The sequence below is a fragment of the Triturus cristatus genome, chromosome 1_1 (assembly GCF_964204655.1).
Source record: "Triturus cristatus chromosome 1_1, aTriCri1.1, whole genome shotgun sequence".
NCBI classification, from domain to species: Eukaryota; Metazoa; Chordata; class Amphibia; order Caudata; family Salamandridae; genus Triturus; species Triturus cristatus.
Window position 1 is genome coordinate 81,843,410 of NC_140579.1, and position 15,736 is coordinate 81,859,145.

Here is a 15,736-nt window from a genome sequence, read left to right on the forward strand (position 1 = left end):
TCAAGAGACTTACCCTTTGCTTTGCTGAAGTTCTACGAGGGACCGACTGCAGAGCCTGACCAGAGCCTTGACTTCCAGACTTCTCCGACCCTGATCCACATCCACAGCCGAGCTGAGATCCGTGGAGGCGACGAGAGACGTGGGACCGGCTACCTGGGAAAAGTGGCGAGTATCTTCCAGCGCAGCTTCTGAGGCACCCTCGAAGTTGTGCACCGGGGATTGAGAAGCCCCAACCCCAAGCATCATCTGCACCGAAGATCAGCCCCCCTCACTCCACGAGTCCTGCGTGGGGCCCTTCTGCATTTTCCTGCTTGCCGCGTCTGTCCGGTTGCTTGCCCGTTGGCTAGTAACCTTTGCGACGACACACCTTCAATTTTCCACTGCTGGTTTGGTTCCTCCAGACTGGCTCCCGCTCCTCTGTAAAAGAGAAGCACCCCAGACCTTCCTGGTCTGCACCAGAAGCAAGTCCTCCTTTCTGCGTGGGTTCCGCTTGCCAAGGCTTGGTGAGTCCTAGTTCGACTTCGACGCCGCCGACAGCACGAGCCTTCGTGGGACAGCTCGCCTCCTGGTCCTGGTCATCCTCGACGTCTCCTGGTACCCGTGGCTGCTGCGACAAGCTTCACCTCTTCACCTGCAATCTCCAACATCGCCTGGTTCCTTCCTGGTTCCACGTGGTCACTGGCTAGTGACCCAGACTCTGTCCCTTCTGCTTGCAGGTATCCTTCCTTCTTGATCCCGGCCTTGGGATCCACCGGACACTCTTCACTGACTGCCTGTCAGCATCTTTCCTTCAGGCTTCCATAGGAGTCGACGAAGAAACCCGACGCAAGTTCACACCTATGCACCCGCAGCCCGTGGGCTACGTAACTTGGGTACTCCGGTTCTCATCAGGGTATTGACTATCCTAGTGTCTAGTTTTCAAGTCCCGACTTCCTAGTTACTCCAGAAGTGTCCTATATCTTAATAATTCTAAACTGTACTATTTCTATCGATTATACGCATTACAGAATGCTGGGGATAGATGCACATGTCTTTGCTGTGACCAGGTCACAGGCCAAAAAGTGTAACACTGAACAAGTGCTGGATCCTGGGACAATGGACCAGTCACAATCCAAGAGAAAGAGCAGTAGGGTAAAGGCTGTGCTTTCCCCCCTGCCTCAGGTAATGGATCAGCCCTCACAGGAGGATGATTCTGAGAGCCCTGAAGGAACTGTCCTAGAAGAACTTGAACCTGATCAGGTTGAGTTTCTTGGGACAGGGGGACCTTCAAGGGCAGATCTGAGGCAGGCACAATTAGACTGCCCCTCTCTTGAACCCCTCAGACAGCAGGCTGCTGCTGAGGCTGCAGGCAATGCTCAAGGTACCCATAGAGTGTATTGGGATGAAGGGCTGCTGTATTCAGAGGCTAGAGACCCCAAGCCTGGTGCATCCAGGAGGTTGGTCATACCACTGAAGTTCAGAGGCTTCCTTCTCACCTTGGCCCATGATATTCCCCTTGCAGGACACTTAGGCCAGAACAAGACTTGGGACAGGCTTGTCCCTCACTTTCACTGGCCTCATATGTCAGAAGATACCAAGGAGTTTTGTCGCTCCTGTGTCACCTGCCAAGCCAGTGGCAAATCAGGTGGCACCACAAAGGCCCCCCTCATACCACTACCTGTGGTGGGGGTCCCCTTTGAGAGAGTGGGCATAGATATTGTAGGACCAATGGACCCACAAACAGCATCTGGGCACAGATTCATACTGGTGATAGTGGACCATGCCACCAGGTATCCAGAAGCTATTCCCCTAAGGACCACAACAGCTCCTGTTGTGGCAAGGGCCCTACTTGGAGTATTCTCCAGAGTGGGCTTTCCAAAGGAGGTCATTTCTGACAGAGGTGCCAACTTCATGTCAGGATACTTGACTGCAATGTGGAAGGAGTGTGGTGTGAACTACAAGTTCACCACACCCTATTACCCACAGTGCAATGGGCTTGTGGAGAGATTCAACAAGACCCTAAAAGGGATGATAAAAGGTTTACCAGACAAGCTTAGGCGAAGATGGGACATCCTTTTACCCTGCCTTCTGTTTGCTTACAGAGAGGTCCCACAAAAGGGGGTTGGCTACAGCCCTTTTGAGCTTTTGTTTGGGCATCCTGTAAGAGGACCCCTATGTTTGGTAAGGGAAGGATGGGAGAGACCTCTCAGACAACCCAAACTGGATATAGTGGATTATGTACTTGGTCTCCGCTCCAGGATGGCAGAGTATATGAAGAAGGCTTCTAAAAACCTTGAGGCAAGCCAAGAACTCCAAAAAGCTTGGCATGACCAAAAGGCTGTGCTGACTGTTTACCAGCCAGGGCAGAAAGTGTGGGTGTGGGAGCCAGTGGCCCCAGCAGCACTCCAAGACAAATGGTCTGGACCCCACACTATTGTTGAGAAAAAGGGAGAAGTCACCTACTTGGTGGACCTTGGGACTCCCAGAAGCCCCCACAGGGTGCTTCATGTCAACAGATTGAAGGCATATGTTGACAGGGCAGATATGGGCTTACTCATGGCTACAGATGAGGGGCAGGAGGAAGAGAGTGACCCTCTCCCAGACCTGTTGACTCAGAACCCTGATGATGGCTCAGTTGATGGTGTGGTCTTTTCTGACAGCCTCACTGTCCATCAGCAACAGGACTGCAGACAGGTTCTGCAATCCTACCGACATATGTTCTCTCTGACCCCAAGTCAGACAAACTGGTGCACCCATGAGGTGGACACTGGTGACAGTCTGCCTGTGAAGAGTAAAATCTACAGGCAACCTGACCATGTCAGGGACTGCATAAAAGTTGAGGTACAAAAGATGTTGGAGCTGGGAGTCATTGAACCTTCAGAGAGCCCTTGGGCTAGTCCTGTAGTTCTTGTGCCAAAACCTCACACCCAAGATGGTAAGAGAGAGATGAGGTTTTGCGTGGACTACAGAGGTCTCAATGCTGTCACTAGGACAGATGCCCACCCAATACCTAGGGCAGATGAGCTCATTGACAGACTGGCAGCTGCTACGTTTTTGAGCACATTTGACCTGACAGCAGGCTACTGGCAAATCAGACTAGCTGAGAATGCGAAGGCCAAAACTGCTTTCTCAACCCCAGGAGGACATTATCAATTTGTGGTAATGCCCTTTGGTTTGAAGAATGCCCCTGCCACTTTCCAAAGGTTGGTGAATCAAGTCCTTACAGGCCTGGATGACTACTGTGCAGCTTATCTTGATGATATTGCTGTCTTTAGCTCCACCTGGGAGGATCACCTGGTCCACCTGAGGAATGTTTTGGAGGCCCTGCAAAAGGCAGGCCTCACTATCAAGGCCACTAAGTGCCAGATAGGGCAGAGCAAGGTTGTATACCTGGGCCACCTAGTCGGTGGGGGTCAGGTTCAACCACTGGAGAGCAAGATCCAGACCATAGAGGACTGGACTCCTCCAACTACCCAGACTCAGGTCAGAGCTTTCTTGGGCCTGACTGGGTACTCCCGAAGTTTGTTAAGAACTATGGGTCCATTGTGACACCACTTAATGACTTGACCTCCAAGAAGAAGCCAAAGAAAGTTCAGTGGACAGTGAGCTGTCAAAAAGCATTTGATGACCTGAAGCAGGCCATGTGTAGTGCACCTATTCTGAAAAGTCCAGACTACTCCAAAGAGTTTATTGTCCAGACAGATGCTTCTGAGTTGGGTGTGGGAGCTGTTCTTTCACAACTGAATGTAGATGGTCAAGACCAGCCCATTGCTTTTATAAGTGGAAGGCTGACCCCTAGAGAGAAACGTTGGTCAGCTATTGAGAGGGAGGCCTTTGCTGTGGTTTGGGCCCTGAAGAAGCTGAGGCCATACTTGTTTGGCACTCACTTCAAGATTCAGACAGACCATAAGCCCCTCTTGTGGCTAAATCAGATGAAGGGTGAAAATCCCAAACTTCTTAGGTGGTCCATTTCCCTACAGGGGATGAACTTCACAGTGGAACATAGACCTGGGACTGACCATGCCAATGCAGATGGACTCTCCAGATATTTCCACTTAGAACATGAAGACTCAACTGGTCAAGGTTAGTTTAATGTCCCTAAGTTTGGGGGGGGGGGTTGTGTAGGAGAGTAGGGTCTGCTTTCTATGTTCACCCCTACTTTTTGCTTTTGCTTTACTGGTTTTCGACTTAGATGTGGCTGTGGGCCTGCTAATCAGACCCACAGCCCTGCTGTTCTCGCTCTAAATTAATACTATGTACTTTAGGTGCATAACCCAATTGGATAGGATCACCTTATTGGCCCCTGTACAGTGTACCTTAGGTACCCAGGGCATAGGTGTACCCTAGGCCTACCAGGGGCTGCAGCATGTATTATGCCACCCCTGGCCTGGCCTTCCATTATGACACAACTGGCTGATCACTCAGCTGGGGCAAGGTCGTGTAATCACCCCTTGCTTAGGTGTAGTATTCCTATACCTACCTTATATATAGACACATGTGTACCTATCAGCCACTCCTATGGCAGGCCTTAACAATCCTGGAGGCAGAGTGCTTGGTAACATGTGAGATAGTGCTCTAGCATGAGCTGAGCCTGTCTGCAGCTTTCGGAACCATGTCCTTATAGCTGTTCTATGATATAGCCTACCATATACTCTTAAAGTGCCTTATAATCTTAAACGGTTATGGTAACTATGGTTTGGCTTTATCAAAACATGTCGTGTAAGGTGTCTAACACTTTGGAATAATACCCCCATCCCATTTCTGGTGACGAGGATATTATCCCTTCCTTCTAGAGGGAGAAGACATGTTGAAACCTACTTACCCGGTTAAAGTTAACCAGAGCCCCAGCATCACAAAATGGATGATGCTGCCACGATACAAGTCTGACCTCCTGCTGCTGGGAGTGATCCCGGCACGGGAGGCTTGGACAATAGGTTTCCTGCCTTGGGAGGTGCGAGCACCACCCCAGACAGGCCTTAGTGTATTGGGGCAGGGAGGGATGAAAGAAACGAGACACTGCCTGGGGCACACAAGGTGTCCCATGCATAGTCCGGTTCAAACCGGTGCTGGGGCACTCCAGCCCCAGTCCTGGCGCGAAACTGGACAAAGGGAAGGGGGTGTAACCACCCCCCTCCCAGGTCCCACCCATAAGGCGTGACCTAGCAGGCAACCCAGCCCCCCAGATTAGTATAAGTGTGGTAGCTGGGCCTCAGGAGATTAGATTATCCTGAACCTGCATCTTGAACAGAAACTCTGGACCTTCGACATTCGACGAAAGAAGAAGACTGAAGAATCTCCCTTGTGGCCAAGGGGTGGCCACCCTGTGCAAACAGGCACCATCAAGAGACTTACCCTTTGCTTTGCTGAAGTTCTACGAGGGACCGACTGCAGAGCCTGACCAGAGCCTTGACTTCCAGACTTCTCCGACCCTGATCCACATCCACAGCCGAGCTGAGATCCGTGGAGGCGACGAGAGACGTGGTGTGGTAAATAAAAATACCGGACTGAATTTCATACGGAATCTTAAAATAAAGTAAATAGCTCAAAATAACAAGAGGCAGAATCCGTGGTATAAGAGGTTTTCTAATGGGCTTTATTCCATTCAAAATGGCCGACTCGAGTCGCGGCCTTCAGGTTCCGTCACCACGAGGGTTCAGGAAGTGAAGTACAATAATTTATTAACAGACATGTATTTTTATAATAAGTACATTACAATGAAACGAATGTAGAAGGCGTAACATTTGATAAGAAAAGTGACAAAACAGTGACATAATCGAAACTAGGCGTAATAAGGAATAAAAGAAACATGATTGGTTAGAATTATCAGACATAGGTGGATCTATAAGATAATACTTGGCATAGATGCGCGCGCGGCAGCATGACGTGTAATTGACGTGCAACTAGGGGGTGAAGGGGACTTGACATTTAGCTCTACATGTGGAGACGAGAAGTCTGGGGGTCAAGTCAACCTAATCCCAAATCATATCTAACATCCTATGTTTAAAGAACTATGTTATCCACAAGGAAGAGACTCTCGGACAGAATCTATTCTATACTGACTGTGTACGTGTACAAGCGTCTAAGTGTCTATATGAGATGCGAGGGATAGAAAACTTTCCATGGCAACAGGGCTATGAATCACTTGCAGGAGGACGGAAAGGCTGAGTCCCTTGCTTGTGAGCTAAAGGAAATGTTTACCTAAATCACTGGACAGGAATGCATCGGCTGGAGAGCAAAATAGATAATTCGAAGGTGAAATACAGCTTCTTGGCAGACAGGCGAAAACTGGCCGAGGCAGGCACCGTTAGCTGCACAGGGAGTAGGACAAAGTTCATGGATACAGATGCGAGCTCAAGCTGAAGCTGTCAGAGACAGAGAGCAGGGAAAGGCTTTGAGGACAGAATCGGGCCTACTTGCCTGAACAGTAAAAATGAAGTAACTTAGCCATATAAAGTCGGTGGCCTTTCATACTTAGGAATCGAATATCCAACCCTGTGATGGCGGATCTGACAGAGAACATGTCGACGGTAGACACACATATGTTTGCGTCTTAGAAACTGGAACTGGAGGGAACATACATGTACTTGTAACATGTATATAGAACCGTTGGGGTCCAAGATAGGGGACATAACTGATCAGGAAAATCCACATTTCCACATTCCCTCCTTGTCCCCTACTTGCCCTTCAAGAGATATCAATCTTCATCATTCCATCGATTTGCTCATGGAGCATCATTTCTTCTTCCTTCTTCTTCCGGTATTTTGAACGAGAACTGTGATATGGAATGCATGATGTGGCACACAGACCACAAATCGCTGGTCCACATTGTAGGCATAAACAACAACTGAAGAGCATAAGAAGGCCAATACCTAGGAAGGATAGAACTCTCCATCCCCAGGCTGATATCACACTCCAAAACCACCCGGACCACGTCCAAGTGCCTGGATTCTCGTGTATCTGGCTTACAATCTTATGAAGGCGTGTTATAGCTTTATATACGGATGGCGAATTTTCTGGTATGAATATGCAGCAGCTGGATCCGATGACCCTGCAAGCTCCGCCCCTATCGGCCAGGATGACGTCAAGGACAAGACGATTCTGGAGAACAACAATTCTCATCACTGATTGTTCCTCTGTCAGATTGCCTAGGGCGGCTATAGTCTCGTTTACTACAGCTTCAAGAGTCTTGGTGAGTCTGCGTATCAGCTTACTATTTGATATTGTACCTATATAGGGAAAGATATCTTTATTGAAATCTACATACTTGTCCCATGCTGTCTCAGTATAATCGACAACTGGGAGATCTCTTTGCTCTCTATTGTGTACTAAATGAACATTTCGATAATAATCAGGGGGAGCTAGGAAAACAGGTGGCAAAAGGAATGCTATGTAACAGGTACCATCCCAATCTAGAGGCAGACGCATATATGCCGTCTGACCACATATGAAGTAAGAATGGCGAGAAGCTCTAAATGAAGATTTACCTTGATCACTATATTCTACTGTAGTAACGCATTGGCTATGGCCCATATGTATGGAACCAACTTTTCTTACACATAATTCACCCTTAACTGGAAATACTGACATAGTGGGCAGAATTAGTTCAACTTCGGATTTGACATTCAGAATCATAAGATTAGGCGTAAAATTACCTAATTTATACACTTCATTTTCTAAATCAGTTCCTGTTCTACTGGGGTGACCCTCCTTATTAGGGTGACAGACTTTGAATAAAACTAGATTCAGATTTCCCCATATCCAATGTTGTTGATAAACTGCTGTGTCTGGGTCTATGGAATTTAATAAACTAAACCATGCTCCACAGGAGCCATTGTGTGTGAATGGATGTGGAAAGAAAGGCAGAACTCCTTTGTTATTCTGATAGGGAGGAAGTCGGCCACACACCCAACAATTGGTCGCATTACTAGTCTGATGGGAATGATGTAACATACTAATGAAGGTGTTATTGCGCAGCGCAAGTCTATAAGATAATTCATGTGGCGGTAGGTCACTAAAAGAATGTTCTGCAGCAACATTATAAACATGTCTAGAGATAGGATGATATATGTGCAAAATCACACTCGTAATAATTACTAAAATACTCAATAAAAACAAAATTAATAATGTCCTCATACAGTAGCTACGCAGTGATTTACAATACGCCTGTCGTTTCAACATTTCTCGGGTATTTTCTCTACTCAGGTCCAAGGGATACATGTCGGAGACAATTCAACCGCTTCACCTTGGAGAGGACTTAAACAATCAAATTGCTCGACTGTTTGGGCCTAAGCTTTAATTTATAGCACTGAGAGTCATTCTGTTCAACAAAAGGAAGTTTTGAATCAGTCTGTGAGGGAGTGCAGGGCACAGTGTCTATATCTGAAGGTAGTCCATGAAATTTTTTGACGTGACTTGAATGAATCCACCCTTTGCGTCCCTCGATCTTCACGGCTGTTCTTGTGGTCAACAGGACCAACTTGGGTGCTTTCCACCTGGGCTCCAGTTGACTTTTCCTGTCGAAATTTCTCACAAAGACAAGATTACCCGGAACAACGTCATGGGGTTTCGCCTCAGTGTTGTCGGGAAAGGCTGCAGCTACCTGTGAACGAGAAGATTGTAGTGCAGACATCAAGGAAGCCAAGTAATCTGTCAGCATGTTACAGTCAATGTCAGTTATTTTGCGTGGTATAGGCGTCCCCCACATATTCGGTGGTCTACCAAAGATCACCTCATACGGGGATAGCCCTGTTCTAGAGTGTGCTACCATTCTCATGTAAAATAGTGCAACTGGTAATGCTACTATCCAGTCGACACCTTTCTCTCTACATATTTTGGACAGTCTGATTTTCAGTGTCTGGTTATGTCTTTCTACGAGACCTGCTGCCTCGGGGTGTCGGACACAGTGGAATTTCCACTGATATCCCAACAAGAGTGAGACATGTTTCATTAATTCGGATGAGAAAGGCTGACCGTTATCTGAATATACAACACGTGGTAAACCGTACCGTGGGAAGAATTCTCGAACTAACTGTTTGGCAGTAGTCGGGGCAGTGTAATCTGATACGGGATACGCCTCTGTCCAACGGGAGAGAGCGCAGACAACTACGAGGACATATTTGAATCCTCGACAACGTTCCATCTGAATATAATCCATCTGGAGGACTTCAAAAGGATGGTCAGGAGGCTGAAATCCACCCTGCTCTACGGGAACACTCTTTCCTGGATTAAACTGACAACATATCATACAGGTACGAACTTTTTGTTTAGCTGCTGCTCGTAAATGTTTGTTGAACCAAATGTGCTGAATGCTGTCTAGCATAGCCTTCTCTCCTAAATGTGCTGGACTGTGAACTGTAGCTATAATGGCTTGAACCATGGAATCAGGGAGAAACCATACAGATTTCTCCTTCGTCATCCACCCTTGATCTGTCTGGATCCCTCCTAGTTCAGTCCACTTCTTTATTTCTTCTGCTGTGGCATGTGTCTGTATGTCAATTACGTCAAGTGCGGGATCCTTAATTGTCATACACTGTGTTGGGGTCTGAACTATTGGCTTTGTCATGTCTAATGTGCGATTCTGAGCAGTCTGTTTAGCTGTTTTGTCAGCTAAATCATTGCCTTGAGAAATGGTATCAGTAACCTTCGTGTGTGCTTTACATTTCATAATCGATATAGCAGTGGGTAGATGTATTGCATCTAACAAAGCATGAATGAGGGGCCCGTGCTGAATGTGGGCACCATGGGACGTTAAATAACCTCTCTCTCGCCACAGCACGCCGAAGTCGTGTACAACTCCGAATGCATAACGTGAGTCAGTGTATACATTAACTTTCTTATTTGTGGCTTGAATACAGGCTTGCGTTAGAGCAATAAGTTCTGCTGCTTGGGCTGACAGAGTATCTATACAATGTGTCTCAATAACTTCAGTGTCTGTTGTGACTGCATACGCGGCCACTAAATCTCCTGTACTTGCTCTCATGCATGATCCGTCTACATACAACGTCAGGTCTGGATCTAACAATGGAACGTCTGTCAAGTCTTGTCTAGGTTTCGTCTTTATTTCAATGATTTCAACACAATCATGAGCTAGTGGGTCTGTTCCAATTACAGGTAATAGTGTAGCAGGATTCAATGTATTACACCGTCGGATCTCTATGTGTGGTTGAAACAATGTCAGTTCATAACCGGTAAGTCTTGCTATGGTCAAGTGTTGTGTTTGTGTTCGGTTCACAAGAACCTCTACTGCATGTGGTACTTGTACTATCAATGGGTGTCCTAATACTATGGCATCGCTTTGTCTGATTGCTAAAGCTGTCGCTGCCACTGATTTCAGGCATGCAGGCAAAGCCTGAGCTACGGGATCTAATGTACTGGAAAAATAAGCACATGGCTTGCATGATCCTGCTTGATCCTGAGTGAGTACTGACAAGGCAGTACCTTCGCGTTCTGTAACAAAGAGTGTAAAAGGTTTGCTATAACATGGTGTTGCTAAAACAGGTGCTTGACATAAAGCTTCCTTTAGGCTTTCAAAAGCTTGTGTATGTTCCTGAGTCCAAGGGAGAACAGTCGATGTGGCTGCCTCCTGTGTGGTTAACTGAATGAGTGGTTTTGCTAGAAATGCGTACTGAGGGATCCACTGCCTACAATATGAAGTGAGGCCTATGAAAGCCCGCACCTCCTTTTGTGTCTGGGGTATTGACATGTTAGCAATTAACTGGATGCGATCTGGTGTAAGCTGCCTTCCCTCCTTGGACAGCGAGTGACCAAGATAAATAACTCGCTGAACACAGAATTGCAGCTTAGAAGGGGACACCTTGTGCCCCTTGTCGGCTAGGAAATGTAAAACTGTCAGAGAAGCTTTTTCACATTCTGGCTCGCTTCTCGCGGTGATCAGCAGATCATCGACATATTGAAGCAGTGCAGTATTGACTGGCATGTGGATACTGTCAAGTTCTCGTTTCAATGCTTGGCTGTAGATGCTGGGGCTTTCTGTAAATCCTTGAGGAGCGCGTGAGAATTTAAAGCTGCGCCCATTTAAACTGAATCCGAACAAGTATTGGCTTTCCGGATCTATTGGGACGCTGAAAAAGGCATTCTTGAGATCAATTACAGTAAAAAATGTTGCTTCGGAATCAATTGCTGTCAACAATGATGATATATCAGGGACCACAGGGAATTGTGGTACAATACACTTGTTTAGTTCACGCAAATCAATAACCAATCGGTACACTGGTGGAGCAGTAGGATCAGTTCGTTTAAGAATCGGAATTATCGGTGAATTACATACATTGGAGTCTGTTTCTACAACTACTCCCTGGGCAATCAGCTCATCAATGATTTTCAACAAAGCCACTACAGCATCATGCGGTAACTTGTATTGTCGCATTCGTGGTAGTACCACTCCTGCTTTCAATGTAACTCGATAGGGTGTAATGTTCATGCAGCCAACATCCGTAGGGCCTTGTGCCCATAGATGTACTGGTAAAGTCTGTAGTCGGGGATCCATGTCTCTGGACACATAGTGACCTTTAAAATCACGTAAAAACAACCTTACTCCTTCCGGAGAACAACATATTATGGCTCCTAGTGCTTTCAGAGTCTTAATTCCTAACAGATTTTCTGGGCATGATTTAGTAAGCAATAAATCTGTAGTTCGTGTCAAAGGTCCTATCGTAAGTGGTAGAGGCTGTGATACTTCATTAACAATAGGTTTTCCCGAAAAACCAAGGGAAACATTTTGAGAGCCTGAGAGGGGTGCCCCTGGAACTTCACTACGTTTTATGGTTGTTCGACTTGCCCCTGTATCGAGTAAGAATTTTCTATCTTGACCTAATAATTCACTATGTACATAAGGTCCTTCTTGATCTACAGGAATTTCGATAAGCGGTAAGTCAACTTCCCTCTCTAGGCTTGTTCATGCGTAACGCTGATACTCAGGGTATTCATACTGTGCAGTCTGATACATCTGTCGTGTTGTGGTTTGTGTGGCAGTAGCAGGCAACGGTGGTGCAGCTGGCACAAACTGTATGGGTTGCTGTGAGGCTGGCATGGACTGTTGCTGAACTGGCATGGACTGTCCATGCTGCATAGCTCCTTGTTCATTCTGATCTTGTCTAACTAATCGTGGTCTCTCTTTTGCAATACCTGTAGCTATATTTCGTTTCAGGACTTGACAATCATGTACATAATGGCCTAGTTGTTTACAGTAATTGCAGGTTCCTTTTACAGGAACTGCAGAATCACCAGAATGTGTCACACCCTTTTTGTGACCATCTGCTGGTACTGTCTGAGAAACTAGCATTTTCATTTTTGTATCCTTCATGCGTCTATGCTCGTGTTCTTGTTCATCCCTAATTCTATTGTGATGATACTGTAACATTTGTAGCATTTGCGACGGAGTGTTACTTTGCCAGGTACTCTCGAATTTCAATATTCTATTCTTTACTGGAGGTAATGCATTTTCCACTAATTTTGTCACAAATAAATGTGGATATGAATCACTACTTGCTTTTATACCACTATTTATACCAAAACATTTTTCAAATCGAGCATAATAATCGCTTGTGTCTTCATCTTGCTTTTGTTTACAGGCTGTGATTGCACCCCAATCTTCCTTTTTTGTAGTTAATAAACGTGGCAGTACCTGTACTAGTAAACCTGGTAATAGTTTAACTTTATCCCCGAGCCCCGAACCTGCAGCTCGGCCCCTTTCTTCCTCTGCTAATGCTGTCCAGTCTATCTTTTGGTCTCCCACTTCCCACTCTTTTTCTTTCAGTTTTTCATATATGCCAGCAGGCAAAAGCACCTTTAATATCGTCATAATATCAGGAAAGGTGTACTCTCCCATCAGTAACATGTCTTTAATTTCTCGGTGGAAACCCGCTGGGTCTTTGTCATGACTAGGTACTACTTTTTTCATTTCTAATAATTCCATTTTTGATATGGGTGTGTAAACAAATACACGGTGAAACTCATTGTCTTCGCCTTTTATTGGGTGCACTTCTCGTAGGGGATTTTGTCTATCCATATAGTACGGCGCTCTTTCTCTGTGGGGCAGCGAGAGAGAATCCGGACTTACAAAAAGGACATACTGCTTACGTGACACTAATATCTCTTTAATTAGCTTGTTACTAGAACCTCTCCATCTGTTCGTGAGTAGTTCCGTTAATATATCAGGTAAAGGACCAGGGTCAGCATGTTGGCTCTTATATAATATGAGGAGTTGCTGAATCATATAGATTCCAGCTAAACGTTGTTCATCTGTACTGAGGTTGAGAAACGTGTGTGCTACGTTCTCATCACCGTATTTTTCAGGACTAACAATCCAGTGAACGGCTGATCTGGCTAATTCTTGCTCATCTATGGAATCGAGGAGGTGATAACCCCTTCGTTCTCGTAGTATTTTATCTGCGGCTTGAAACGAATGTTCAGGAGATTTCAGATTTATTACAGGCGTCGGATACGTTCTGCTATTATTTGGACATACAGAGTGTATGGGATCAGAAAAACATCTAGTATTTTCACAAGATCTTCCTCTGCCTACATAGGCTATGGTCTCTGACTGTCTTGCAGAGTTCCCTGATTCGGACACTTCATCTTGCTCAAACTCGTCTGTTCCCAATCTCTCTTCATGAATACGCTCTATTTCTTTACGTATTTTTCGGCACATGGCTATTATACAATTTTGCTTATCGTGTCTCCCTTCTGATATGTTCTGACTCCATTTTGTAAGAATAAGCATTGCATTCGGGTCTACCCCCGGACGATCTTGATTTCTGATTACACAGTTTATGAGGAAACGTAACAGTTCCCCCTGTATTTCTACTTTCTGAAATTCCATAGCTCTGTTAATACATCCTGGATCTCGTCCTGTTTGAACAAAATGATATATGTTATCTAGATGCGTAGTCATCCCTGGTAACCTTGCTAAATACTCTGCGGCTCGCCTGATACGTAATGATGCCAGGACCATTTCGTCCTCTTTACCGACCACGGGGTCATATCTACAATTTACAAGGAGTTCCTTAAGCGTACGTTCATTTACGAATTTTGGTGTACGTGAATGTGTTGACTCTTGAAAGACAAGTTTATTTATTCTAGGTGGTGTAAAAGTACTGCTAGCACCTCCCGTGGCCCCATCTGGGGCGTCGGGTGTGAATGGATTCGTTGAACGTGACACAGCAACTATGGGTGTCGATACCCCTGTAGAGTCGACTGCGGAGACAGATGCGGAAACAGATGTGCTTGCCGAAGCTTGTATCGGGACTTGCTGTTGCACGGGGACAGATACCTGATCCTGACGTTGAACCCCTCCGCCAGACGGTCTATGTGGTGTGGCGTTAGCATACTCGGGAGCTGCATCGTCTAGATATGAGGAAAGAAAAACATCTTCTGCGGTTCTGGGATGCCCCTTTGGATGTACCTTAATTGGAAATAATGGGGGTGGCAAGTCTTTTGGTATCTCTGGAGCAGCCTTAGGTAATCCTTCGGCTAGTAGGGGATATATACCATTCATAAGAGCATTTCTTTGTCTATTCACTTGTTCTGATTTCACTCGGATACCTTCCTCAATTAATAGATTTTCTTGAACTTTATTTGAACTTTCTTTACTCCTCTCTTCTTGTCTACGTGCTTTTTCTGTTCGTCTATGAGATTCTTTACGCCATAACTCAACAGCGTCTTTCTGTGACTGTCTGACCTTTCTTTTCCATAACTCTTCCTCCACTTTCATGATGCACTCTGCATCCCAGGTTCCCGCTATGGGCCACCTTTGACTTTCCGGTAATCCTTTGGTATAATCTACCCATAGATCAAGAAACAATATGGCATCTAAGCCATGTTTATGGTACATAAAATGCCCTGGGGTGTCCCTAGGAGGAATAGGAACTGCTTCTTCAAGCACCCCTTTTCTGGTAGTAATCTGTCTTAACTTCGAGAAGAGCGGCATATTGACAACTGATCTGATACTTACTCTTGAATTTTCTTAATACGAAAAACACCATAAATGAACAGTGAACAATGAACAGTCATTCATACCACAATATGCAAGACATTTCTGAATACTTTAAACATTAAACATTAAACATTATAACAATGATCGACAATGATGACAGTCTGCCTAACTAATCACCACGCTGAATTCTTGACAATAACTGAATACTTCGGAATACTTGATATACTGCTAAACAGTACATATACACTGCTAAACAGTGCAGACCGGATTTGTGTACCCAAATCCGTCTTGACCGGCACAACCTATGTGCGCGTCAACACGCCTCCCCGGCGATGGTACTCACCGAGTAGCTCCTTGAAACGGAAGGCCTCAGAGAATGGACAGGACTCGATAACTGCGGACATCGGACCCTCTGGACGTCGGGATTTCGGAAAACCTGGTGGGCCTCTGTATACCTCGGATCTTGCTCTCTCAGCTAGGCTCTGGTCGGGATACTTCGCACTTCTCACCGCCTCGTCTGGGTTGATCGCAGCCTCAGTCGCCCCCGCTTGACCGGAGGGAGCTTACAGGAAATCCTGCTGGTACGCGTTTATGGTCCGTCCAGCTGTGGCAGGAGACCGGGCCTGCAACGCACCGCCGGCGCGTGAGATGAGAAAGTGTCCCTATTCGGGCGCCATTATGTGGTAAATAAAAATACCGGACTGAATTTCATACGGAATCTTAAAATAAAGTAAATAGCTCAAAATAACAAGAGGCAGAATCCGTGGTATAAGAGGTTTTCTAATGGGCTTTATTCCATTCAAA